This window comes from Pinus tabuliformis, chromosome 3_2 (assembly GCF_031772625.1).
Source record: "Pinus tabuliformis cultivar Carrire ecotype Pingquan chromosome 3_2, CPIR1, whole genome shotgun sequence".
In the NCBI taxonomy this organism is placed as follows: Eukaryota; Viridiplantae; Streptophyta; class Pinopsida; order Pinales; family Pinaceae; genus Pinus; species Pinus tabuliformis.
The window spans coordinates 940,252,811-940,279,764 of NC_142302.1; positions in this window are offsets into that span (position 1 = coordinate 940,252,811).

The following is a 26,954-nucleotide window of genomic DNA, read 5'->3' on the forward strand; positions in this document are numbered from 1 at the left end:
GAGATACTCTTTATCGCCATGGGGCGGACTCTATTTTTCGACGTTGCTTAACTCATGAGGAAGCTGAAAGGGTTCTAAATGACTGTCGCTCTGGAGCGTGTGGCGGTCATATGTCTGGGTATGCCACAGCCCAAAAGATATTGCATGCTAGCTACTTCTGGCTGTCTTTGTTTAAAGATTGTATTACTGCTGTCCGAAAATGCCACAAATGCCAAATTTTTGATCGAAAGATGCGCGCTCCACCTGCTCCTCTCCACCCTATAATTTCCATTGGTCCTTTTGCCAAATGGGGTATCGATTTTATTACATGTAACCCTCACTCGGCCGGGGGGCATGCGTATATCATCCTTGCGGTAGATTATTTTACCAAGTGGGTCGAGGCGATGCCTACATTTGAGGCAGACGGCAAGACAGCTGCAATTTTCATGTTCAATCATATAATTGCTAGGTTTGGTGTCCCACAAGCGATAATCACTGATCATGGGCGTCATTTTCGAAACGTTATGATGACCGAACTTACAGGCCAGCTTGGTTTGCATCACGATAGTTCAACTCCTTATTATCCACAAGCTAATGGTCTGGTTGAATCCATCAACAAAGTTTTAGTCATCATGATCCAAAAAATCATTGGGATTCATCGGTCGAATTGGCATAACATGCTATTTTTAGCGCTTTGGGCGTATCGTACCTCAGTAAAAACATCAACAGGGTTCACTCCTTTCCAACTAGTTTATGGTCTGGAAGTTGTGTTACCCATTGAATGCGAAATCCCGTCATTGCAAATGGCCATCGAGTTACTTCCAGCCACTTCCAAAGAGGAAAAGTGTTTGTTATACTTGGCTCAATTAGATGAGAATCGACATGATGCTGCATTGGCGATCGAGACTCACACAAAACGTATGAAAGCTCAGTATGATCGAAATGTGACCCCTCAAAATTTTTCGGAAGGAGATCTAGTCTTAGTTTATGATCAAGCTAATGATAAATTAGGCGCTGGAAAATTCGTTCCTAGGTGGCATGGTCCCTATGTTGTCAAGCAAAAGCTAGCGAAAGGGGCCTATGAATTGGTAGACTTTGACGGGGACTCTTTGGGTAAACCCAGAAATGGTCTTTACCTGAAGAGGTATTATGCTTAAAGAATGGTTATGGAGATTTTTAGTTAGGATAGTTTTTCTTTATAGCTGGTGTGTTTTAGTTTAAACAGTGTGCTTAGCTTAGAGAGTGTTTTTTCGTCATTATTCCTACTTATCTTGGTTTTACTCTTGATATTGCAGATGTCGATGCCTCTCCAAACATACATTGGTTTCGCTGATGGTGCTTGTGATAATACACGGAACATTTCTTCCGCAGCTTGGGTTATCTATTCGCCCTCTGACGAGTTAGTATCTATGCATGGGGTAAGCCTCGGTCAAACAACAAACAACATTGCCGAGTATAGTGCAGTGATTGAGTTATTATCTGAATCTATTTCATTTGGGATTCGGAGTTTGATAGTGAGGTTAGATTCTGAACTCGTTGTATTACAGCTTAATAGAGTGTATGCCATTAGAAATCCAGTGTTATTAAGATTATTTTTGAGAGTGCGTCTCTTGGAACATGAATTTGATTATATTGAATATCAGCATATTCCAAGATCTTTAAATACATTAGCAGATGCAATTGCTCTCGAATGTTAAGTAGACATTTGCAATAATCATACATGTAAATTTAAAACCATTCCATAACATGATTTACAAGATAAGCCGATAATAGTGATATATATATATATATATATATATATGAGTGCGTCAAAAAATACATCGTCCTCAATCATAGGTTGAAAAACACCTTATGATTGGCAAAAATGATAATTACAAAAAACAAAATGTCATATGTGCCCACAATAGGCGATCATCCTATCACTGGTGATGATCTCGATAAGAAACCACTGCACGGGCCACCTTGCAAAGGAACCTCCTAAAAGGTCCTGTGACCCCAATCACATAGCGCTGAAGCCGACGAGGAATGTCGTCTATAGTGGTCTTCAGAATATCTCCTGTTAAACGCTCGAGGTGACACTCCAACTCGGCCAAAACCTCTGTTGATTCGTCCTGTGGGGCTGGCGTGGCTGCAACTGGTTGTTTCCTCTCGTAAGGCCGGAGAGCGGCTGGTCGCTGTGGACCCACATCTTCATTTGAAACTTTTGCTATCAGTTTTGGGACGATGGAAAAATTAAAAAAAAAAATTAAATAGGAAAAATGTTGAAAATGATTTTACCTGAGTCATCCCACTGCTCTCCTGGTGGAAGAGCTATGTCTGGGTCACCACAAAAATCTAACCCAGTGTAAGGGAAGTCCTGAATAGAAAAAACTTGGTTTTCCAACCATTGGAAATACTCAGGTTTGAATCAAGCAACCTCTGTCCTCTCGTCCGGATGATGGTCCATAACTGCGACCCATCGCATCAGTTTGGGCTCTCGAGGAAGCCCAGCTCCAACAGTAAGTGCTGCGGGATCAACATGGGAACCCTCTCCAGACCAAAACTCACAACCAAAGCCCCATAACCAAAGGTATTTAGTTGGCCGTTCTTGGCTCTGGTCAGTTGGCCTTTCACATTGGCCAACATAGCATCGCACCAGTTGAAGATGGTGCCTTGAAAGCAATCAACTGCCATACGCATCTAGGATCTGGTGGCAATATGTAATGCGGCACTCCTGCAAAGTCTGGTGACAGTAAACGCGATCACCATGAGTTTAGGAAGGGATATGGTTTTTATGTCTATCCCTTTGTCTCTAGCCTGGCTGTTGCAGAACTCTAGCCGGAGGCTATCGACAGACTGACCACCTCGCCTAACCCCGAATAGAGTCAAGTCTTCGCCTCTCTTAGGCAAACCAGTCAAGAAATATATGTCTGCCGACTCGATTTCGAGCTGGTGACCACCAATGAAGAAGCGCTGGTCCTGTATGCTCCATCTGTCAACCAGCCACTCTAAGAAATCCACCTGGGCCCTCATGCCAGGTATGGCCCAGAATTTGTACAAGCCGCACGCCTTCAAAGAATCAAGCGAAGGTTGATGATTCCATGCGGCAGCATCCACGTCCTCATGCTCTCATTCATGCTAATCTAGCATGATGTACTCTCTGCATCAAGTAAAAAGATAAATTAGAATGCTAGAAATTATTTTGTTTGGGCCAATTTTGAGAAATTTTGGGTTAAAAACCCTTGCGGCGGGGACCGCATCCTCCGGGTTAGACACAGTGCGTGGGTCCGCACCGTGTCTACATGGAAGGTGTTGACCCCTGACTTTTTCCCAATGGAGAAAAAGTCGGGGTCCGCGGGCTAGCAGTGGTACACCTGCGGGCCCCCGCGCGCGGGTTTTAAGCCTAAAAACCCTCCAAAAAATGAAATGAAAGCCTAAAACAAGAAATAAAACTGTTAAAAATGAAGAGTAGGATGATGTGGATTACCTGGAGAAGACGACATTTGATTCCGACGGTTGGATTTTCCGTAATATTCACGGGAAGTTTTCTGAACAAAAGCACTATTTTCTCACCCAAAACTCAAACGGTAAAAATGAATTGATGAAGGCCCTTTTTATAAGTTTTTTGAGTAAATAAATTGCAAATTTGTTTATGTTTCACTTTGGAAAGGTATTTTTGCAACATTTTTATCCATTTCAAACAGGTATGAGTAATGTTTGCGTTTTTGTTCAGGATAACGGATTATTCAGGCGAAATCTATCATTTTCGACAAAAAACCATTTAGAGTCACCTTTAAGCTCTTTTATGACTCCTAAAACATGAAAAGATCGCCGACTTTTTCATTTAAACTCGTTAAAACATAATTAAAAGACGGTCCACTTACAGCTCTTTTCTGACCGTAAAAACATGAAAAGATTGCTAGATTTTTGTCGTTTCAAATTCAATATTGGTTACAAAACGACGTGTCGTTGATCGCTTTTTTACTTTTTCGGATCAAGGGCACTAATTACGAAAAGTACTCCTTGGTCGTAAAGATCAAGCGGTTCTCTCAAGTATTATTTTATACTTTTTCGGGCTTGGGAGACACAAATTTACGAAAAAGGTCAACGCTGGAGTCTTCTTAAGTTTTTTCAGACTCTGTAAAATTGAAAAACGCCGAGTTTCTCCTATACTGGACTCGTTAAAATTTCACAGTAAAGGACCTGTTCAATTACAAACAGGAACAAACCACTCCTTCTTGGGGTTCGAATTTAAACTAAGTTGGACTCATCCGAAGGATGAGCTTATAATCAAGCAAATGTTATCCTCCTCAAAAATAAAGAGGTACTTGCTAGAAATGGTGGGGGAAAAGAGAGAAAAATGATCCTGTTTGTCATACTTTGTAACCACTCTTGAACACGACACTGTTATTCACCTGGGTTGGGAAATACTTTGCCTAAGAGTTGATCAAACCACATTGAAAATCTTCAACCGGTTTCTGGGTATTAACTTTGGGTCAATTGTCACCAAGCCATCTGTTGTGTCGTTATGTGTTCAAGAGGTCACTGCCAATAAGCCATTCATCTGCAGAATATTTGTCATCCATCTTGACCATCCCTGAGTCAGTCCTTACAACTAAATTTCCTTAACTTGATCTATGATTTCGTGTTGTGGGCTTGCCTATGACGGATCACTTTCTATCGAATTCAGCTCATTATCTAGAAAGATTATCTAGAAATCGTCAGTACCTTGGGAGCTGCATGCCTCAATGGCAGGTTTCTCACCTTCGACGACAGGTTGCATCATTGACCTTCGATCAAAGGATTCCGTGACATGTTCGACATCAACACATTTATTCACATCTCATGGATTGTACTGGGTACTTTGAGAGCCATTGACATCACTGGTGGTTTCTCTCACACTTGTTAACAGTTTACATCATTGACTGGTAATCAAGTGGTTTCTAACATGTTCGACTCCAACACATTCATTCGCATGGATAGAATCGTACTGTTTCGGGAAGTAGAAATGAAGACCCTGGATCTAGTTTCCACAATCCAGGCTGCGAGGAATTTTGTATTCATTATATAATGGACTATTCATAAACAGATGGCTGCGTCTATACTGTGTCCACATGAGTCTATACTTGTGATGTTTTACAAGATCATTCCTGTATCAGAGCAGTAGTTTTTTTTCTAAGTCAGTTTTGATCTGAGTATGGGAATGCCTACCTCAGCGATGATATGATCTCATATATATATCTTACATTGAATGTTTTTACAGGTTCCAACCGGGCTCTCCACAAGATGATCCTCGAAATGATAAATTACTTCACTCTTCCTAAATGATAAATGAAATACACATCTACTACAGACTTTGCACTTTAGGGGGCAATCTGTTACACAAAAATATCGTCACCATGATTATTTGCAGTCAGTATGGGTCTGTCATCACTTGTATTGTCCTCCTAAGCAAGTCTCAGACCTCAGCTCTTCAAGTCAAGCTTTGAAAATGAGAGAAAGACATTGAAAATCAATGAAACTCTGGTTCTACACTTTCTCTCACTGTTACTTGCGGTCCCGCACTTTCTGTTTACAAAAGCTGCGGACCTGCCTGCTCTGTCCCTAAAGGTGTGGGTGTGGACCCTGTGAAAGTAAAAAAGGCGCAAGTTTATTCTAAAAAACTCACTTTGGGTTAATTCTAGATGATTCTAGAAGGAATTTTGACGTGGATTTGCCGCTCTTTGGTGGTTCATGCATCCCAAAAGAGAAGGAGCTAATCCCTTGATGAGAGGAGCTATCCCTTTGAAGGAGGGCTTTATCCCTTAGAAGGAGGACCTAGTAACTTCCCTCCATTGCACTTTAAATTCAGGCATTGGGCTGGTTGCTGGGGAGGTTAGAAGCTGAACATTTTTGAGGGTAAATGCTGGTGAAATTAAGACTTCCTAGTTGAGCTTAAGAGGAGAGATCACATACCTTTTGGGCTTCATTGGGAAGAGAGTGAAACTTGTCAAAGTAGAGGAGACTTCTTGTTGGACCCTGGGAGGAGCTTGTACAACGTCAAGGCACAGGTTGTAAAGTTCTTCTTTTGAATTAATACAATCAAACTCATTTTTCTCAACAAGTGTCTCATGTTATTTGTTTCATGAATTCCTTGACTTTCATGTTAAATATGTTTTATGATATTGGCTTTTCAGGTGCTATTTAATTTGTTTGCTTGTTTGTGTTTGCAGATTCGCGACAAAGGAGCTCATTTGGATCGAAGGAGCGAGGGCATCCACAAAATTGCATTGGACCTAAGGTATGCCTAAAACACTTGTTTGCCTTTGTTTATAAAAGCATATTTAGAGAAAGATAGTGTTTGATTGGTTTTCTTGTCATTAGGTCTTCTTTAGATTCTAGGAAGGTCTATCTTGTCCGCAAGATCGACTTATTCCGTGTGACAGATGTTAATCTTTCGCAGATCCTCATCCTTTTCTTCACCAGTTACGTTATAGCATTCCAACATGTGACTTAGCTGAGTAGCCCAACCAGGCTGAATCAGGTCCAAAGGATCCTGCGGCATCCTAATGATTGTTGCTTTCACCTCCTTTATCGCCTCGTTAGTACAGTCAAACCCTTCTTTGAAGCTGAATGTCATTAAGAATCCTTCGCGCAAAATATCCCATTCACCTATACCATGGTAGAGCTCTGTTTCTACATACCAGTTCATCGGGATGACGTCTAGGGTGTGACCGAACAAGTGCACCCATTTAGGTTGGGGCTTCTCTACATAAGCCTGAGCCCATTTGGCCAAGTGTGTGTGCGGATCATCATGCCCATCATACTTGTCTATCATTCATACCCTCGGCTTCCCAAAGGGTGTTCTCATCATCCTTCTACACTCACGCCAATCATCGAAGATACCCTTGTGCGTAACCCACCATCTTGTGGGCATAGGGTGTAGTGCCCAGTCCAACGCCTGGAAGTGTTGCTTTTCTGGTACCTCCCTCTCAAATGCATCCAAAAAGATATCTACATCATTCAGGCCATCATAAGTGGGCAGATTTCTTACCTTTGACGACACACAATGCAATGATCGGGTCATTATGTTATAGCTCAATGTAGTTACTTCATGTAACCAACTCTGCCAGTGCTCTAATTCTTCATCAAAGTCTGAGGTGTAGGAACTCTCGCGATCCCATGTAATTCATCCATCCCCTGTTGGATTCACCCAATCTTAGTCTTGCGTTATTATCTTATAGATACAATCCATATCGTCATCATTCTCATAATCGCAGACTGGTTTAGTATAGCGCGATCCTTGAGCAGGATCTAGGAGTACTATTACGCAGAGCAATTTCTTCTAAAAAGTCATATTTTGCTTCTTTGGGTTGATTATCCCATTCATATTAGTAGCCCAATCAATGCCAAGGAGCATAGGATAGGGGTTGCTATCATCCACAATTTATATCACTTCAAAGTCAGCCAGTGCGCTCGCGCCTTCAATATCTACAGTCACCCCTTGCAGCCACCCCCTAGGGATGATCTTCTGCTGGTTCGCCATCCTTAGCTGAATCGGAGACCACTGCAATGCGGGTCTCCCCATCCATTCCCAAGTCTGCTTCAGTAGGACGTTCGCATTTGACCCTAGGTCCAAAATATCCTGATCCATTTCATACTCTCTTATCTATGTGGTCAGTCTCATCTCCCATCCCGTCCTTGTTTTATTCTTATCAATCTTTCATACTACGCATGGCTCACCTGGAGTGTTTCCGGCACATATATTTATGAGTTCCTGTAACCCCTTCACAGCCTTGCTCCCTGAGGTGGAGGCTTATCCTTGCTCCCTGAGGTGAAGGCCTCAACAAAGCTCTTCTTCACTTCCATGAATGTTTCACGTGCGTGCTCCAAATTGAACTCAACCTCCTTCGCTGGATCTTTGCAAACCCATGTGTTATGTTTGAGATGTTTCCCTTGTCATTTCCTATTGTGATTCCACTTCGGAGAACTATATTCACATTTGGATCATTTTCGCGTAGCTCAGAGCTCATCATTTGCAGGTTCTGAGTTGGCTGAGGTGGTAGCGCCCCTTTGTCATGTATCCTTGCTATCAGTGTAGGATTGTCTTTCGTTTAATGATCAAACAGAGTGCAATACTTGCACGACAGACATGTTGGGTTAGTACAATCGCTGGCATAGTGTCCTAGTCCTTCGCAATTCTAGTAGATCAGTTATCCCTAACCTCTGGTAAGTCCTCCTCCGCCTCGGCCTCGTCCAGGCCCCTAAAAGCCTGTCCGTGCCATCCTCGCGCTCTGTTCAGGGGGCCACATTTCTTCTTGTACCCTATAGGTAGGTGTTTTATCCATCATCAATTCATAGCTTCTGTAGTTGCACTCATCATGCACTATCGACCTACAAAAGTTGTAGAACAGTTGTTGCAGTGTTTGTGCAAACTTCTGCAGAAAATGACAGTTATCTGTGGCATGTTTTCCTACTACCTGACATATAGCACACCACAACGTAGGCCCCATGCTTGTTCCTACCTGAGCTTCTGGCCTCAAAGGCATCAGTCCTCCTCCTGCAATATGGTTCGCAAACACCGGGCAATGGTCTTTGTCATGCCCCTAACCCTTACATTTCAGGCACCATACCTCTTCGCGCACCTCTGGTCAAATTGTTCTGTCCTGCTTCAAACTTTGCATCTCAAGGCAAATATTTTTCAACTACGCATGGATCTGCTGAACCCCCAGATTTAGATCTTGCATCGGTGTTTCATGTAGTCTCATTGCAATCTCCAAGGCCTCTGCCTGAGTCGTTATCTTCTGTTGTGATAGCACAACCCTTAGGTGTGGCAGGAGCGAAGCCACGAACCATTCGCGGTGCTGTCCATCTGTTAAGTTCATATTAGCTTCACGGATTTTACACTTCAACCTCTGATCTAGTTCCCAAGGGGTCTCGCCTGGTTGCATCGCGATTTCCTTGAACCCCACAATTGACTGTGCCTTAGATTTAGGCCTACTGAATTATTTGTTCAGCGCGGTTTGGATGTCTGCCACTCTAGCATTTGGGTTATCATTAGAGTACTTGATGTACTAGGTTAGCGCGTGATCCTGCAAAGCACTAACCAGTGTTTCCTTCTTCATGTGATCATCTGTAATGCCTTGAGCTTCTCATACAACTTTCACACGAACCAAAACTGGTTTGAGTCCTCATTTCCAAGCCTTTAAAGAAAGATAGCTTCATTGATTTCGCCATGCTGAACTGCGGTGGAGGTGGAGGTGGTATGGGTGAAGTCACATGCGATGGTGGTGAAGTTGGAGGTGGTGTGGGTGGAGGTGGTAGTTGCGAGAATCCTTGTCTTATTAACTGAATAGCACTTCGTGGAGAAGCTTGCGCCACTCCTTATTCGTCACCTCACGGAGGTGAAATCAATGGACTATATTCAGGACCCTTCTTCCTTCGTTCTTGTAAGTTTTTTTGCTTCGTGTATCTCCAAACATCAAGGCAACTGCATAACCTATTTTTCACACAATAATGTTTTAATCTAGGTATTCAAATACTTCAAGTACTTACCTTGCGGACCATTGAAAAAACATCGCTCCGCCTCGCTGTAGATGACTGAGGTGTCGATCGCAAATTTAGTTACAAATCCACCTATGACGCGATCGAGCCAATGATCGATAGCGCGGGTGATCTTATCCTCAGATGCTTCCAATATTTGTACTAGCTCCAGGGTCCAATCAATAGGACTGTCAAGTTTCAACCTTCCTTGGCTATCTGCTAGCTTCGTGATCCACTCGTATAGCTCGATCAGAAAGGAACATAAAAAAGTCTCATGGATCTCTGTATATAGGTACCTGTCCCACCACTGTTCTTTTGTCAGTGACGGGTTTTTGTTCTCCTGCGCCACAAATTCGTGGATCTTCCTATCCAACCAGTCTCCGATATCATTCTTAGTTGGATTCCAGTGATACGACATCACACATTTCTTATGCAGATTCCGGTCCCAGCAACAGAACCATTTGTTGGCTTGGTGGGGCCTGACTTAGGTTCAGTGCTAGTTAGCCAAACAAATCCCTGCACTACTGGCCCTTTCGGCATAAGCCCACGGAGCGCGGACCAAAGTCTCACCTGAAGGAGTATGTGGGGGATGTTGGAACCAGGTTTCCACACCCTCAGATGGTTGTGATGTCAGTTTATTCCTTCTATTCCTGCTTTCGCGTAGGTCACTTAGTTCTAGGGCTTGCCAGACTAGCCCTTTATTCTTCCTTCAGTACCTCCACAAAAATGTACAATGCCCTCATACAAAGAGAGGGGTTGCCTTCTAGGGAAAAAAACCCTAAACTAAACATAAGTTCTACCATCAGATCATCTGCCTAATGAACGGCCCAGATTGACTAGAAATTATTGTACTTTTACAAGGCAATTTTACATTTGTTTTTAGCTTCGGGGGCACTGCCCCCGAGCCCCCGCCCGGGACCGCTGGCCCCGGACCCCCCAGCCGAGGGGGATCGGCCCCCCCGGACACCCGCGGGGGGGACAAGTCCCCCCGCACCCCCCCTGCGTGGAGGGGTGTACAAACTTCCTGGGGTATACATCCGGCTGAAACAAAGACCTCTGAGCAATCATGCTCCACACACAACAACTTTTGCACTGCTAGGGCAACGTACCATGTAGATTCCCAAACTAGTTTAAGTGTCTTACTTATCTCATTAAACAATCATAGTTAGCACCGCGTAAACAGATGTTCTTACTTGCGTTCACTTAACCAACGTAATTACATACATTCGCACATCATATAAGCATTATAAATGAAATTCATACATAACATGTCAAGATGAATTAACAGGAAACAAAGACACAGATTTCGTAGAATGCTTCTCTTTATTGATATCTTTAGATGATTACAGGTTCTATTCGCCCTGCGCACATAGTTGCAAGGGTTTGCGCACTCGGCTGCGGACTTCCACCCTAGGCCTCTACGCACTCCGCTGCAGAGCATCTACTGATGCTACGACCCGAAACTTAGACTTCTTACTTCAAAGCTATGACTATTTGACTACCAACTACTTAAACCTTACTTACTTAGCTATTTTTACACAATCTCATGGTCCACAAACCATGGGTATATATTTTACAGCTTACTTTACTTTACAAAATAAGGGCGGACAACCCTTTATGACTCATGACACCTTTGCGCTCCATGACCACAAGATGCAGAGGCTTTACAATTTTATTATAAAATTTGACCCAAAACATGGGCTCCCCAAAACTATCCTTGGGGGATCCTGTTCCCAACAAAGGGAGATAGAAATTGAGTTGGAGACAAGAGAGAGAGAGAGAGAGAGAGAGAGAGAGAGACTTGGAGGGTGTTGTTGTGAAGGACAGATTGAGGGACTGAGAAAGGGATAATGTAATAATGGAAGGGGGGAGAGAGGGGGGATAAGAGAATGAGAGAGATAGAGAGAGAGGGAGTGAAGGGGACATATAAATGAAGGGAGATAGATCTAGAGTTGAAGGGTGAAGACAGATGGAAGAAGAGAGACGTGGAGAGAGAGAAAGAGTGAGAGAATGAGGGAGAAGAAGAGAGGATGAAGATAGAAATAGAGACGGAGTTGGAATATAGAGAGAAAACGGAGATGAGAGTGAGGGGCAGAGATAAAGATGTAGTCAAAGTGGGGAGACATTGGGGCAGAGAGAGAGAGAGTTGGATGGGGTTCGTGTGTAGGAGACACTGAGGGAGTGAGGGAGGAATGGAGAAAGAGGAGGGTGGAGAAAGGGGAAGAGTGAGAGATAGTGGGAGTGATTCGCTGGGAGGGGGGATGAGCGGGGGAGGAAGTGAGTGAGTGAGTGAGAGAGAAGGAGAGAGGAAGGGATTGAGGTAGAGAGAGAGAGGGACGGAGAGAGACGTAGATGGAGGTGGGAGAGAAAGAGATAGGGAGGGAGATATACAAACATGGAGGTGGGAGAGAGAGGAAGAAGAGGAGGGCAAGGGGGAGAGAGATAGAAAGAGAGGGGAGGGAGATAGAGACAAAGGTGGAGGCAGGAGATAAAGTGAGAGAGAGGGAGGGAGAGAAGGAAGAAGAAGAGAGAGATAGAGAGAGTGATGGGGGACATAGGGAGTTAGGGAGAGAGGAGGAGGGAGGGAGGAAGAGATAGATAGATATTGAGAGAGAGAGAGAGAGAGAGAGAGAGACTATGTCCCTTTAATCCCTCCTTTATCTTTGTCTCTATCTCATCCTACCTCTGTCACTCTCTTTCTCTTTCCCCATCCCTTACTCTCTTTCTCTATACCTCCCTCTATCATGTGTCCCACCCTCTATTTCTTCTCTCTCCCTCCCTCTCTATCCTGCCTACCACCCTCCCTCTCCCTCTCCCTCTCCTATTTATATATATCTCTTCCTCTCCATGTCTCTCTATCTCTCTCATATCTACACTTATCTTCCCCTCACTCCCTATCCCCCTCTACCTTTATATCATTCACTCCCTCTATTTATCTTTCTCACCTCACTCCTCCTTTCTCTCCAACTTCCTTTCCCTTCTATTGACAACAATTTTCATCAACATGTTTCAATGCAAGCTCGATTATGTCTCTCACCTCATTGCATCCCAATTTTTTTCACTAAGTCCCGCATTCAAATCTCCAACACTCTTATACCCATTTCTCCTGGTTGCCTTTATATCGAAGTCTTAAATGTATTGTATCATTGAAAAAGAGAAAAAGACTCCCTTTTTTATACCCATTTCTCCATGTTGGCTTTATATCGAAGTCTTACCTGTATTGTATCATTGAAAAAGAGAAAGAGACTCCTTCAAAGAAGAAGGCAAACTTAACTCCTACTTTCAAAAGATCATACCAGCTTTCCTTATCAAATTCTTTCACGAGTTATTGTTAAAAGACCATAGCAGCTTTCCTCGCTTATTAATATCAAAGTATTAATGTGCCCATGACCGTTTCAAAAGATCATACCAGATTTCCCTATCGTTCAAAAGATCATACCAGCTTTCCTTATCAAATTCTTTCACGAGTTATTGTTAAAAGACCATAGCAGCTTTCCTCGCTTATTAATATCAAAGTATTAATGTGCCCATGACCGTTTCAAAAGATCATACCAGATTTCCCTATCAAATTCTTTCACGAGTTATTGTTAAAAGAACATAGCAGCTTTCCTCGCTTATTAATATCGAAGTATTAATGTGCAATAAACCAATGCAAACCCAGACACGAAGACCAGAATAAGCTGCCTATTATCTTCAAATATGATATTTAGAGCAGCTGCCATATCCAAAATATCTAACACCTTTACCGAATCCATGTGGGAAAAGTATTCCTTCTCGTCGTTACCAATGTTCGATGTATTTACCAATCTGGAAACACAATTCAGCAGCGCTCGTCCGCTCGGCCATGTTGCATGCACATTTTATTCACTGTATATAAATTGCATTTTTCGATGCAGTTAACGACGTACATAACAAGATTTCGATGCATATGTAATCACTTCCAAGGCGCCTTTTATTTCATTACATTGTATATAATATATTAACACCATGACGCTTTCTTATCTTGTTTCAATCTTTTAGTTTAGGTTTATTTCTTTTATTTTAATATTATATTTTGTATACAGTTTGTTTTATTTAATTAGAAATTTAAATAGATTACAAATTTTTTAATTTTATTTTTTGTTAAATAATTTATTATATGTAAACTTATTTATTTTCTCTGGTTTATGTGACTAATATTCATTTTTTCATTCACAAATATAAAGAATCTAAAGTAATAACGTAAATTTAACAATAATTAAAATTATGGAAGAATTATTTTTTAAATAATTGCTTTTTTTAGTTTTATAAACTTAATAATTTAAATTATTTCTCTTTCAGAAGGTTGTTTATTTTGATCTGATCCTTTTGCATCCAAGGAATGTTGTATTTCATCTTGTATACTATTAGGGTTAGGGTAGTTAGTCAATTAGTTTTTCTTAGTTTCAATTTTCATTTATTGGGTTAAGCTGTAAGCTCAAAGTTTGTTCTTCAAGGGCTACAATTTTGACAAAAACAAGATCTTAAGCTTCAGGATTCATCCTTAAGGGTAGAAATTATGTTGACAAAGGAGATAGGTTTGAGTTATACCATTCTTGGCGTGGACCCTACCCTAATTGCACGACTATAAACGCAAGGGAAAGCGCATTTGACACTTCTCGCAAGCCATCGAGAAGTCCAAAGGTGTTGGTTTCTAGAGAAACCCATTTGAAAACATCAATGCCTTCCTCTCTTTCTATATCCCTCTTTCCCTCCCTCAGTCCCTCCTTTACAACCACTCGTCCGCCCCCACCCCCCAAACCTCTCTCCCTTGCCCCTTCCCTACTTCCCTTTCTCTCTCCTCCTCCTCCTTCTCTCTAAACATTCCTTCCCCACTCTTTCTCTTATTGTTGGAAATAATGTTAATACTGAGAGGGGAGTGAATCAGTATTAAGGCTAATTTAAACTTTTATGCAAATTTTTCTTTACTCATTCAAAATTGGCATCCACTAAATGAGAGAAACCATTAACAAACCATAACAACAACCATATGAATCAACACAAGCATACACATCATGAGCATCACAGATATGACACAGAGGTTTAACATGGAAACCCTTCCAGGAGAAAAACCACCAAAGCTTTTTTTTGTTATTGATGTAAAAAATAAGAGCATTTTCTCTATTACATCAATCTATTTGTAAGCCACCACGCATAGGGAGCACCAAATCCCTTTGATTGTTTGCTAACACCTACTAGCAAGAAGCACCAACTCCCTCGTTTTGCAAAAGCACCATTCGAAGAACCAACTTCATGGATTTGTTGCAAGCACCAACTTGCAACTCCTTGGATTTATGCAAGCACCAAATTGCAGGAGGCACCAACCCCCAAGATTTCTTCAAACACCCACTAGAGATGGAAGCACCAACTTCCTATATGTAGGCTCCAACCCACACTCAATAAGGAAACTTACTTCTCACTATAATTGGTAGCCTCTCTACCTGATTTCAGCTCTTTGTTCTCCTCAGCCCTTGGCCCACACAACATTCTTTGTCCTCTGCTCACTCTGTAGCAGCCCACTATTTTGCTCAACAATAGTCACTCATCACAACTCTCTCAACACTTTGTCCACACCATAGAATCATACTATTCTCGGCCCTCTGCTCTCAACAACATACATTCAACACTCAGCTCCTTCTATTGCACAAGCTCTCTCGGCATCTCATAGTAGCATCATAGGCTCACTTTGGGTCTCTTTCCTCTACATAGGCACTCTCAGCCTCTCTCTGCAGCACTGGTGGACTTAGCCTCTCCTCAGTAGTGCGCACACACACACAACTCTCCACACAACTCACTAGAAACAATGTTGCTTCCCCCACTCTTGCTCAACTGCAATCTTTGGTTTTGTTTCACTGAAACAAAATGATCAATGTTGTATCTCTGAGTGATCATTTTTCCATTCATGCTACCGAAGTGTACTTCTGCACTTAACACTCCTTCCTGTTGTTGCGTTTGATACATAGGCATTGTAGCAACATTAACCACTGAGAATGGGCTATGTTCTCTCACCCATTATTACTGCATTAAACATGAGGATGGGCACCTTAGTGTTCCCATGCTGAGACATAAATATTGAGTCAATCATGAACACTCCAACAAGGCTCTTGTTCTTTCTATGAACAAATCTCCTATACCTGAGGCTTTGATCTTCATTTAGTTTCTCGTACCACAAAAGTAAGATCAGGGATGGCTTATCTCAACTCATGATAGACTCCTTTAAATCATCCTGCGTAATCTTGGTCCTTGCTACCTTGACTCAACGATCTCTGCAATTTCCATTACTCATGCAACACCAACCTTACTATTCACATTTACTTAGTTGCCGACTAATTCATCCTTCATACACCTCTGTGTTGAAATTTCAAAGCCCCACATTTTGTAACCTTTTAAGGTAGGAAATTACGAAATCGTGAGATTCTGATATTGGCCTTTAGCCCCTTTTGCTTCGACTCTTATTGTTTTCCCGCCATAGGGCAGGGTGTTGTGACCAACGGCATAGCACTTAGGTGCTAAGCCCTTCAAGATCCTGTCAAGGGCCTATCTCCTTGTGTTCTTTCTCTACTCCCTTGGTTCCTTGGGCTCCATGACCAAGTTCCAACAACATCGGAAGCTCCTTGTATCATAACTTTCTCAAATTTCAATTAGAGATGAGTTACAAGAACTCTAACCTCTGAAATATACTTCTCATGTGGCGTCTCCGTAGCACTTAGGTGCTAAGCCTTGTTTTACTCCATTTGTTATTTGGGCTCCATGACCAAACGCCAACAACTTTGGAGCTCCCTATATCAGAAATTTCTTCAAATTTAATTTGTGAGGAGTTGTGAAAACTCTTACCTCTGAAATATACTCCCCACGTAGTGCCTTCATGGCACTTAGGTGCTAATTATTGCTCTACACCCTTAGTTCTTTGGGATCCATGACCAAATGCCAATCAACATTGGAAACCCCCAGTGTCGAAACTTTCTTCAAGTTGCAATTATAGAGAGTTATGGAAACTCTGACCTCTGAAATAATCCCAAGATGACATCATGCTCATGTCATACACCCCACGTGGCATCTCCTTAGTGGCAACACATGCCACTAGGATTTGCCCCATTAGGCCACTCAATAATTCTTAAATTGATTGCCACATGTACTCTATATAACCATGTCATGTTGATGTCATCTGCCACCATTAGATCTTGAGGGCCAATTAACCATTGCCATGTGTCCTATCTGAGGAGAGAGAAAGGGTCCCTCGATCCTTAGTTTTGCAAACAATTTACTTTGTAAATCCTTGCTCCCCACAACCCTCAGCGCTTTTAAAAGAATTTATTAATAAGAAGTTACGAGGTTCTGAGGTTCTAAAATTCAGCCTGCTTCCGATCAACTGAGACTCCAACCCTCCGAAGTTCCTAGGTTTTGAAATTCGAGGATCCCAAATTTGACTTGCTTCCGATTGACTAAGGCTCAGACCCTCCAAAATTTTGAGGTTCCGAATTTTTGGGATCCGATATTCGTTCTGCTTTTGATTGACTGAGACACCAACCCTTCTGAAATCTCGAGACTCTGACCCTCCGAAGTTCCGAGCTTCTGAAATTCAAGATGCTTTCCTGTTCCAAAATTGATCTAAATGGAAAATGGTATCCATCCATGGTATTCATCCACCCATGGAATTTACCCATGGTATTGTAAGTGGCATCCACCCATGGTATTCATTCACCCATGGTATTGTAAGTGACATTAACACATGTTATTTACCCACCCATGGCTATAAGTAACAAGTCACATTTTGTAAAAGGATAGATTGTCCACCACAATCTATCCCTTACAATTATTATTTGTTTTAATAAAGGAAGTTTCTTTGTGGTTTTGTTATTGTGTGTTCTCCTATTTTATTCTAGAATTTTAATTTTTCAGATCTTGCCCCTCCCTAAGATCCATTTCATTTTTTTAGATTTTTGGGGCCTGCCCCCAAGATATGGATCAGTGGTATTAGATCCAGGTTACGATTCCATGGGAGTTAGCGTTTCATGCATATTTCAGTTTCAAATTTTTGCAGAAATATTCAACAAACTTCAGACACGTGCTATGACCTCCACAGATTACTTTCTTGGGAAAAGCATGAAGAATTTTTCTTTTTTCATTTTTTTGGCAGGAATTTTTTTTGGGCAGTGAGTTTGTAGATCACATCTAAAATGTTTGGTGCAAAATTTACAAAAACAAAATAACAAATCTAAATTCCTTGCAAAACAATACCCAAATTCAAAATAACAATCGGTTTAATTACAGTCTGGATGAGGGAGATATCATTGATTTACAATCAACTATGTTCTAGAATTTGTTTTGACGAAAATTCATGGATGACGACTCTCCTATCATTTTTTGGCAGTTTTTGTATAGAATTTTAGAAAAATTATTGCATATCTAAGTTCCTCTTGAAATTCACCCAATTAAAAAAAAATGGTCGAATCAGAGTTTGGATGAGGGAGATATCACTGTTTAAAATTGGCTAATTTTTTAGAACTTTTGTGACGGCGGAATAGTTGCAGCGCGAATCTGAGTCTCCAGAGTGTCCAGTTAGGGATTTCAAACACATGGGAAGATGCATAATGGTCATTTTGTTTCCAAAAATAGGCCATAATAAAGATTATGAGTTATATTGACCGAGTTATGTCCATTTTAAATCTGGAGCAGCATTCAGAGCGGGTTTCATTTGGAGATGTGCCCTCCCACCTCGCTTTAGTAGACATCTGCTTCACATTCATCAGTTTCAGCATAGCAGCATCCAGATTGGGCTCTTTGGAGATGTGTACTCCCACCCCAAGATATGTAGGCACTTGCTACATCATCAACAATCAACATCATAGTTATGGGTCAACCACACAAAATCCTTGTCATCGAAGTCCATTTGCTAGGTCGAACATTATTAGTATCACGATTGGTCACAAGCATTACAGGGTATCTCTATCATTAGATATTTGTTTGTCATGTTTATGGGTCATCCACAAACCCACATTTTATTGAAGTCTTTTTGCTAGAATGAATACTATTAGTATCACAGTTGGTCACAAGCATTACATGGTATCTCTATCCTCAGAACTTCATTCATCACGGTTATGGGCTAACCATGAAAATCCTTCTCTTTAGTGGCTCTTCATATTCAACAAAGGCTTCTTAGGAGGGAACTTCATGTAATGGGGACCACTACTTTTTAAGGAGGGAGGAATGATCCTAATAAAAAATGACATCCTCCTATGGTATCCATACACCCATGGAATTTACCACAATGTAGCCTTTATAGTTATTATTTGTTTTAATAAAAACAAAAATATGTGTGGTTTTGTTATTGTGTGTTCTCTTATTTTCTTCTGGCATTTCAATTTTTTTATATCTTGGGGGCCTCCCCCCAAGATTTGGTTCAAAAATTTAGCCTTCTCCCCTGATTCCAAGGTTCCAAAATTCGGCCTACTTCCTTGGTTCCAAAATTCGATCTGCTCCTAAGGACTTCAAGATCCTTACTTCAGCTATCAATAAATTTTGATCCCGAGATTAATTTATGGACTTCCAAATACCGTTGGAAAACTCTTTCCAAGAACTAACCAACTATGTTATCTCCAAGAGTATCTGAGTTGATCACTTGAAGCATAATATCTTCTAAATCATGGGACTCCCCCTAAGATTGATACATCAAGCAAATCAATGCTAACATCTACTACTATCATAGCTAGCCTATTGGACATCAATGTTGTTTTGCCTAACATCATGCTAGCACATACATCCATGTTAATCTGGTTGACATCAATGACAACACTTCTAACTTTTAGGAAATGCCAACTTCCATGCTTGATCTCTCAGCATGATTGTTGATGTCAATGCCAACAAACTTACTACCGCTAGCTAGACAATTAATGCCAATTGTCCAACAATCTCCCCCTTTGGCATTGATGGCAACACCTCTTCACTTCTCCACACTAATGGACAATCCTCATGATGCATCCACAGATCTCCTTGCCTAAGCCACCAATGTATTTATTTCCTTTACTTGGGCCATCACAACTTGCTCTCCAATAAGCTTCTCTTCCCCTTTGACTTTAATGGAAAATGGCTTACAAGCTACTTCTTCTTACCCATGCAATCATCGATTTTCAATGACTAAGGGTCCGGTTATTGATGTGCATTATTCTCTACAAAATCCTCTTCAAGGACCCATATCTACTACTTTTCTGTAAACTGGACATATGTGATACACTCCCCCTAAACATATATTGCCACTGCTTTAAACTCCTCCAGTTTTTGACACCTTATGGTTGCTGGCTAAATATTGTTTCTACCAATGCATCTTTTGTAACAAAAAAAAGAAATTGATACCAATTAAAATTGCTCATGGTATTGTTGTTGCTGCAAATACCAATCATTAGTGATGCATTGATCTTGTTTTTCATTGTTGTTGTTGCTTCATCCTCTATGCTCACTTCTCCTAAGCATCTACATTAACCAATTATGCTCCCCTTGAGATCAAGCTCCTATGAATATGAACTGCTTCTTAAATAATACCAATTGCACCAAAAAAGATGATACAAATTGGATATTGTACCAAGAAAACTCTAATACTTCCTTTCAGAAAGAAATGCCCATTTTCACAAAAGGTTGCTCCATACGAACCCAGACCACCAATTGACATAGTGATACCAATTGAAATCTAAGGGACATTCAAATCTTGTACCTATTGTGTTTCATGAACATAAGACTGCTAGGAAAAATAAAATTCACAACTTAAATGAAATAAGGGTATTTCACCCAAGATATAAACCTTTCATTTCTTGTGCAATCTTTCTACCCGAGGCTGACAATTATTGCTTGCTACTACTTAATAAAGTAGCTCCCCCTGAGCCAATGCTCTTTGATCTCCTCCAGCTGCTTCCTTCCATCTATGTGAGGACTGATCCTATGGAACTGACTTGTCTAATAGCTTCTTTTCATTCCACACTTCTGCCATAAATCACCTTTTTCACAACATAAAATGTTGCTGCGTACTCCCCTTGAAACCATGTTGGCTTCTCTTTCCTATTTTTCACAATGCTAATATACTTGAAGATAAACCAATTTATTCCTGTAATCAGCAAGGGGACACAACCCACCCTCAACAATCATATGCATCTCTTTGTCTATTCCTCTAACTTCCTACGTTTGACTTCTTCGTCCTCTCTTGAGGCCATTCTCTTCTATTACTAAAGAGAAACAGAGGATCTTCTCCCCTTGAGCAGATTTTCCCATTTCTTCTACAAAACCTTCTTTGGTCGAGTCTAAACGAAAGCATTACTTTACAACTTCTTCTTTTCCCATGTTTGGGCTTTCTCTTGGCTGCACATGGCTAGAGGAAACATCTTCTTCAAGTCCTCTTTCTTTACCAAATTATTCTTACTGCATTTCTACCTTACAGAGGGGTCTACTACAAGAGTAATAGAATCATTCTTCGTTTTCTTATGATTTATTCCTCCTCTTTTTATCTTTCTCTTTTGAGACTGAGAACTCAAGAAAAACTTGTATTCCTCTGGTCCACTATTTCTTCTCATCCTCAATGGACAACTTGCTTCATTTTACTGCACCATATGAGAAGTGAGCTTTATTCTATTATATTTATAGCATGCTACATCATGCCCAAAGTTTCGACAATTGTAGCATTCAATATGGCTTAAAAATGGGGTAGAGAAATTACCATATCTCTCAGCATTCTTTTCACGACCTCTACTATTGCAATCATGCCTTCTCCTGATGTTGCTCCACACACTTTTTTTCTTGCATTCCATCTACAATCCATGGCTTTATGTCCAAAATTATTGCAAGAAAAACAATACCCATAAAATGGATTTTGAGCACTTAAGAAACCTTTACCTTGGTGGCTTTGTCCTTGAGGGGGAAAGGATCTATGTTGATTCTTCATGTACTTCCCATGGCAATTTGCATTACCTCCTTGCATTCCATGTTGCTTGGCTCTCTTCTGCTACTCTCCTTGTTGTTGTTTCTTAGTGATGAGCTCCATTATTGTAGGAAGGATGTTATAACTCCTAGCACTACCAAATTTACTTCGTCAACCCAAGGATCATACAAACTTTGAGGTGACAGTGTTGTATACACAATAGATGCAATGGTCTACTCTTTTCACTTTTCAATTGGGGCGATAAACCACTAGGGTTTTTCAAGCCAGTCTTCTATTGACTAGAAGGAGTCTAACTACTAACAACAAATGGAAAAATATCTTTAATATAGAAAGGAAATGTTACCTACTCTAGGAAATGAAAATGTTGAATTGGAAAGTGCTATGAAATGATATGAAATTATCTAGCTAAGCATTTACACATATTACTTGCAAAAGAGACATAATTTAACCTTGCACTCTAGCATCTCGTTATTTAGAATAAGTAAGCATGGAAATTATCCTAAAACTATTATGAATGTTGTATGCATGTACTAACTAGAAATTTTAGAAAAGAGTCTTTTTGATTTTCAATTTTATAAATGTAAATTCTAAGTGAACCAATATGATCTTTTTCAGGGGAGAAAGGCATGGGGAAACAGGTCCAGAATGGTACTGAGGGTATGGAAGCCAAGTGGAGGCCTAACCTAAGATCAAATGATCATTTTTGCCAAACTTAGGCTTAAAATAGTCCGCTACAAGGTTTCCTGTAGTACTACAAGATGTCTTGGTTTACTACAAGAAACAAGCTAAAAGTTATAGGAAGGTAGGCAAGGTGGAATAAAGTGCGGGAAATGTGTCTGATGGTGGGATAAGGCATAGAGGAGGTGTACACTACCCAAGACTCAGCCCAGCTCTTCAAGATGGTTGGAGTTTCTCAAGGAAGATGTCCACTTTGCTACAAAACAGAAATTTGAAGTAGGGGTTGGTAGACTTTGGTAGTATGGGCAAAGAAGACTTGGATGGGGCTAGTGAAATGGGCTATCCCCGCAGATCAGAAACTCTTGAAACAACACACATTCTTTCCTTTATTTATGCATAACTTCATTTAAATATGGAAAAGATGAGTTGAATTTAGGAAAATAGAGTTATTGATGGCTAATGGAAAAATATGTGAAATGCAATGCTTTCTAGACTACAACAACTTCAAGAAACCAAAATGACAACTATAGGTACTTCTAAGGAATTATAAACAATAATCTACTCAATCAAGAACCCTAACCATGCAATGATCTAAAGAGGCAAAAAAATTGGGGTTGTGAGAGTGGGGCCGTCAAACCATAATCCCATGAGGGAGATGAGGAAGAGGCCACTATCACAATATTTTCTAAAGTATTCACTTTCACTATTGTATCACTGATCTGCCTTTTCAACTAATGGAAGCAAAACTAAAAAATCATTCAAGTACTTGTAAATGAAATAAAGAATAAATAACTTCAGTAACTAAGTATGAATGTAATCTAAGGATACATATACAAAAAGAGAAACCTCTGCTGCTAGGGTTGGGCCCTAACCCTAGAGATTTAGCCATCTCAGTCAACTCAGTGTTGGATCAAGGAAATGCTCCTCATTCTCATCAAAATATCAAAAATAAATGAGAGTAATCAGTCACAATGTCTCAGCTCTAAAATTCCTCGTGGCTACCATAAAAAGTCCAATCCTAATGAGGCCCTATGCCTTCTTATTTATACAACTAAAACTAGCAAAAACTTCCTTAAAATTAGGGAGGCTTGGCTCTCAAACTTGAGATTAACTTGTCTTCAACTATCACTGGCTTGGTTGCCAATGAACTCGATGGGCTTGGATGATTGTAACTCTGAGCTGATGAGATCTGGGGGAGGAATCTTTGAGTGATTGAGGAGTTAAGGAGGGAGATCCAATCTCCTAAAATCCCTCTTGCTTGTCTACTTCAATTTCCTGCACTTAAATTAGAAAAAAATTTCTCCAAATCCTGTAATTAGCGCACATTAGGCCACATGACATAACATCTCACCTTTACCCTTCTCACTAAGAAAAATATAATAAAATATGTAAAGGAATGTGAGAAAAGTTGATTTTAATAAGTTGGAGAGTGGCATTAAGGCCCATATAATTTACCTATTGATGAGCCTCATCATCACCCCCCTACGGAAAGTGTTGCTTATCCTCTGAGAAACTTAGTCTATGTTATGTCTTTCATAGCCCTTGTGGTCTCTCTGACATCCTAGGCCTCTGTTGATGAAGTTTCCTCTTGTGGATAAAATCCTGCAAGCTTCTCTATTTCCTCCCATTGCTTTCTTTCTTCTTCCTCCTTTCTTCCTTCTAGCATAGCCAATAGCAACGGTGGACTGAGTTTCAAACCAATCTAGTTTATTTGGAGTCTCTATAGTGCCTTATTATAAAATGGGGTCCTTTCTAGTGCATCTCTCATTCTTTCAGGGGAATGATAATCCCTAATCCTTGGGTTGTATGGAAGGGTGCCCCATCTCCTTTGACATGCTTGCTAGCTTTCATCCCCTAGAAATCTCAAGGTGTCCTCAAAATATGTAACAACTTTCTCTTGTGTAGCTAGGTATCCTAGTGCAAGCTGGGGATCATTAGTGATGATGTTGTGGGTGCTAATGACAACCATAGAATTGATATGTTCTTCTGAGATGTAAAGGGGCTCTTTTTCTTCTCTTTCCAACAACCTCTTCACCTCCTTAGCCTTGGCCTCCTCATGACTCATCCATGATGCAAGGGCCATTAGTTGTAAGTCCCATAACTTTGCATTTGGGTCCCACACATTCAAGTCTGTTAAGACCAAGTTGTGCAAACAAAATTCAGATATCTTGGCCTTATTCTCTAGGGTTCTTTAGTCACATAGCTCAATTAATTTCCTATAGTCTTGGAAAGGCATAGTCCCCCATTGTGCTAGTTTCTTTATCTGAAATTGTAGCCATTGATCTTTGAAGTACAAGGCATATGACTTTGGCAACATCCTGCACTAAAGTGTTTCCATGGAGAGGCTTGCCATGGTGGCCAATTAGCTCTCTTTTTCCTGTACTTGCCTCAGCCACGTGTTTTCTACCTCTAGTTAAGATCTCATAATTTGTTCTCTGTCTCTTATCCTACTCAACTCTCTTCCCATATCTAGTAGCTTCTCTTCCATATGGCCCACATCCTCTAAATTTTTTGATTTAACAATTTGCATCTAGCGATGTGTCCTTCATGTCTCCTTCTCAAGTTCAAAGAAGAGAGGGATGGAAAATTTTTGTGGTATTACTCTGCCTCCCTCAATGAATATGCAATAAGAGCTTATATTGGGTTCTGGGCTAGGTTCCTGTAGCTCTTGGGATTCTCCCTTAGATGTCATTGGAGCAGCTGCCCCCTCCTGCACTTGTGTTGCTGCTTCATTGCCTTTCCTCTATCCTTTTTGTCCTTCCTGCTACTTTCTCTGCATTTCCTGTAGTGCTGATAGAGTTTCCTGTAGGACTGTATGTGTTTCATGTAAGAGGATTTTTCCTTTTTGAAATGGGGTCAAAGGTTATTTGTTTTTCTTTGCTGATTCTGACTTGGTGATAAGCCTCCTAACATAGGTGATGGGAGACTTTGGGGAAGCCTCTTTTGGTGAGTCCTCAATAATGATAGGAGTCTTTGTGGGTGTTTGTGGTCTCCCCTGTTTGATCATAGTGCTACTCCTTTTTTTGAAATATAGGGGATTCTGCCTCTGTCTCTTTCCTTTTGATTTGACAGGTGTGCTTAGGGAAGTGAAGGCAACAATTACCTCCCTCTTAGTTGGTTTAGGAGACAACCTTGGAGACTCCTCCCTTTCCTTGGTGTGTTACTCAGGGCTTGCTTCTTCCTTCTGTTCTTTCTCTTCACTTTTCTCCTATTTGCCTTCTTCTTTTGCTTCTTCTTCCTCTATTTTCTTTGTTTTTTCCTCCTCATCTTCCTCTGGTTCTTCTCCTTCTTCTTCAGGTTCTTCTTCTTCCTCTTCAGGTTCTTCTTCTGCCTCCTCTTTAGGTTCTTATTTTTCCTCCTCTTTAGCACTAGAGGTATTGTCCCTATCATATTCAAGGGATTGTATATCAATCACAACCTCTTTGTCCATGTCTCTGAATGTGGACCATTGAATGGGGATTCTGAGCTGGCTTAGGGCATCCTCTAGTATTAGCTTAATAAGTCCATGGTGTGCCAATTTCTAATGTTTTCCCTCTTGGACTTTTAAGCTCATGTCTATTATTGATTGCAGCAAGAAGTAGGGTATACTGAGTCTTTTTTCATTAGGTATCCCCTCTCCAAATCTCAACTCATGGAGGAGCCTAAATTGATAGCCATAGACTATATTGAGCCTCCCTTCACAAGAGATATATTTGAGAATATGATAGCTTACCTCATTCCAAGGGTAGGGAAGGCTTTCCCTTCTTATCCCATTTTTATCCTCAATTGGCTCTTCATCCCTTAAGAATAAGTTTTTCTTTGCAAAAGTGCTTGCAGCCTTATCCTCCTTTCTCCATGGCATCCCTTGAGGAAGTGTGGTGATTCTGCTAATTACTTGGGGAGTAATTGTGATTGACAGTCCTCTTACCACTGTGGTAGCATTGATCCTAGCTTGAGGGTTAAGTTTCATGGCAAACTCTTGAGCTACATCATCATCATACTCTCTAAGAAGCTCAAAGAATCCCAACCAATTATGTTTTCTGAATATTTCTACCACACGGGGGTGGAGATGTATCCTAGATGTCTCTATGGGTTCCCTTTTGTTAAACCCTCCTGTCATGTTCCTTTTTTGGTTGGCTGACTGTAAGGAGTCTGGTAGGCTTAGCTTTAGTTATTAGGGTGACTGAGGGTGGTGAATGGCTGTAATTTTCCCTATCTCCACACACTTTCAAACTATTCACAATTTTTTGAAATCCCAGACTCATTGTAATCACTTAAAAAAAACCAAATTTTTATGTTCCTAGCTATCAATTCAAAGCATAGGATATATGGGCCACCTACCTTTCACTATGATGCTTTGGATGAGGAGAATTTCTGAGTAGCCAGACCTTATGTGCCTTCTTTTAGCATTCTCTATGAATTTCCATTGTTTCCTATAGCTCCCTACATTTCTTGTAGTTGTTGTTTCCTGTAGGGTGGCTGAAATAGGTTTTCCTCCTCGATGGCTCTCCAAGGTGGTCCCAGCCCTCTTTGATCTCGAAATGAACAAATGGTGCATGAGAGTTCAGAATATTTTCTTTTTATGGTCGATTCCTTGGAGTGCTATATTGGCTGGCAGTGTACGAGATTTCCTCTTATGGACCATTGGCCCACCGTTAGCTATCATGCAACCTCTCCTTGTAATCATCACCCACTCTCCCACAACTTAACTCGACCACATTTTCAACTCATTCCTCTTTGATGTGATGGTTCCACATGTCAGGTTGACTAGGAGTTCAATTTTTGTTTTCGAGCTGAGGGTGGCCAAGTTAACTAGCCACCTCCAGCTTATAAAATCGACTTTTTCATTCTCCTTCACTTTTACTGTATTGTACCTAGG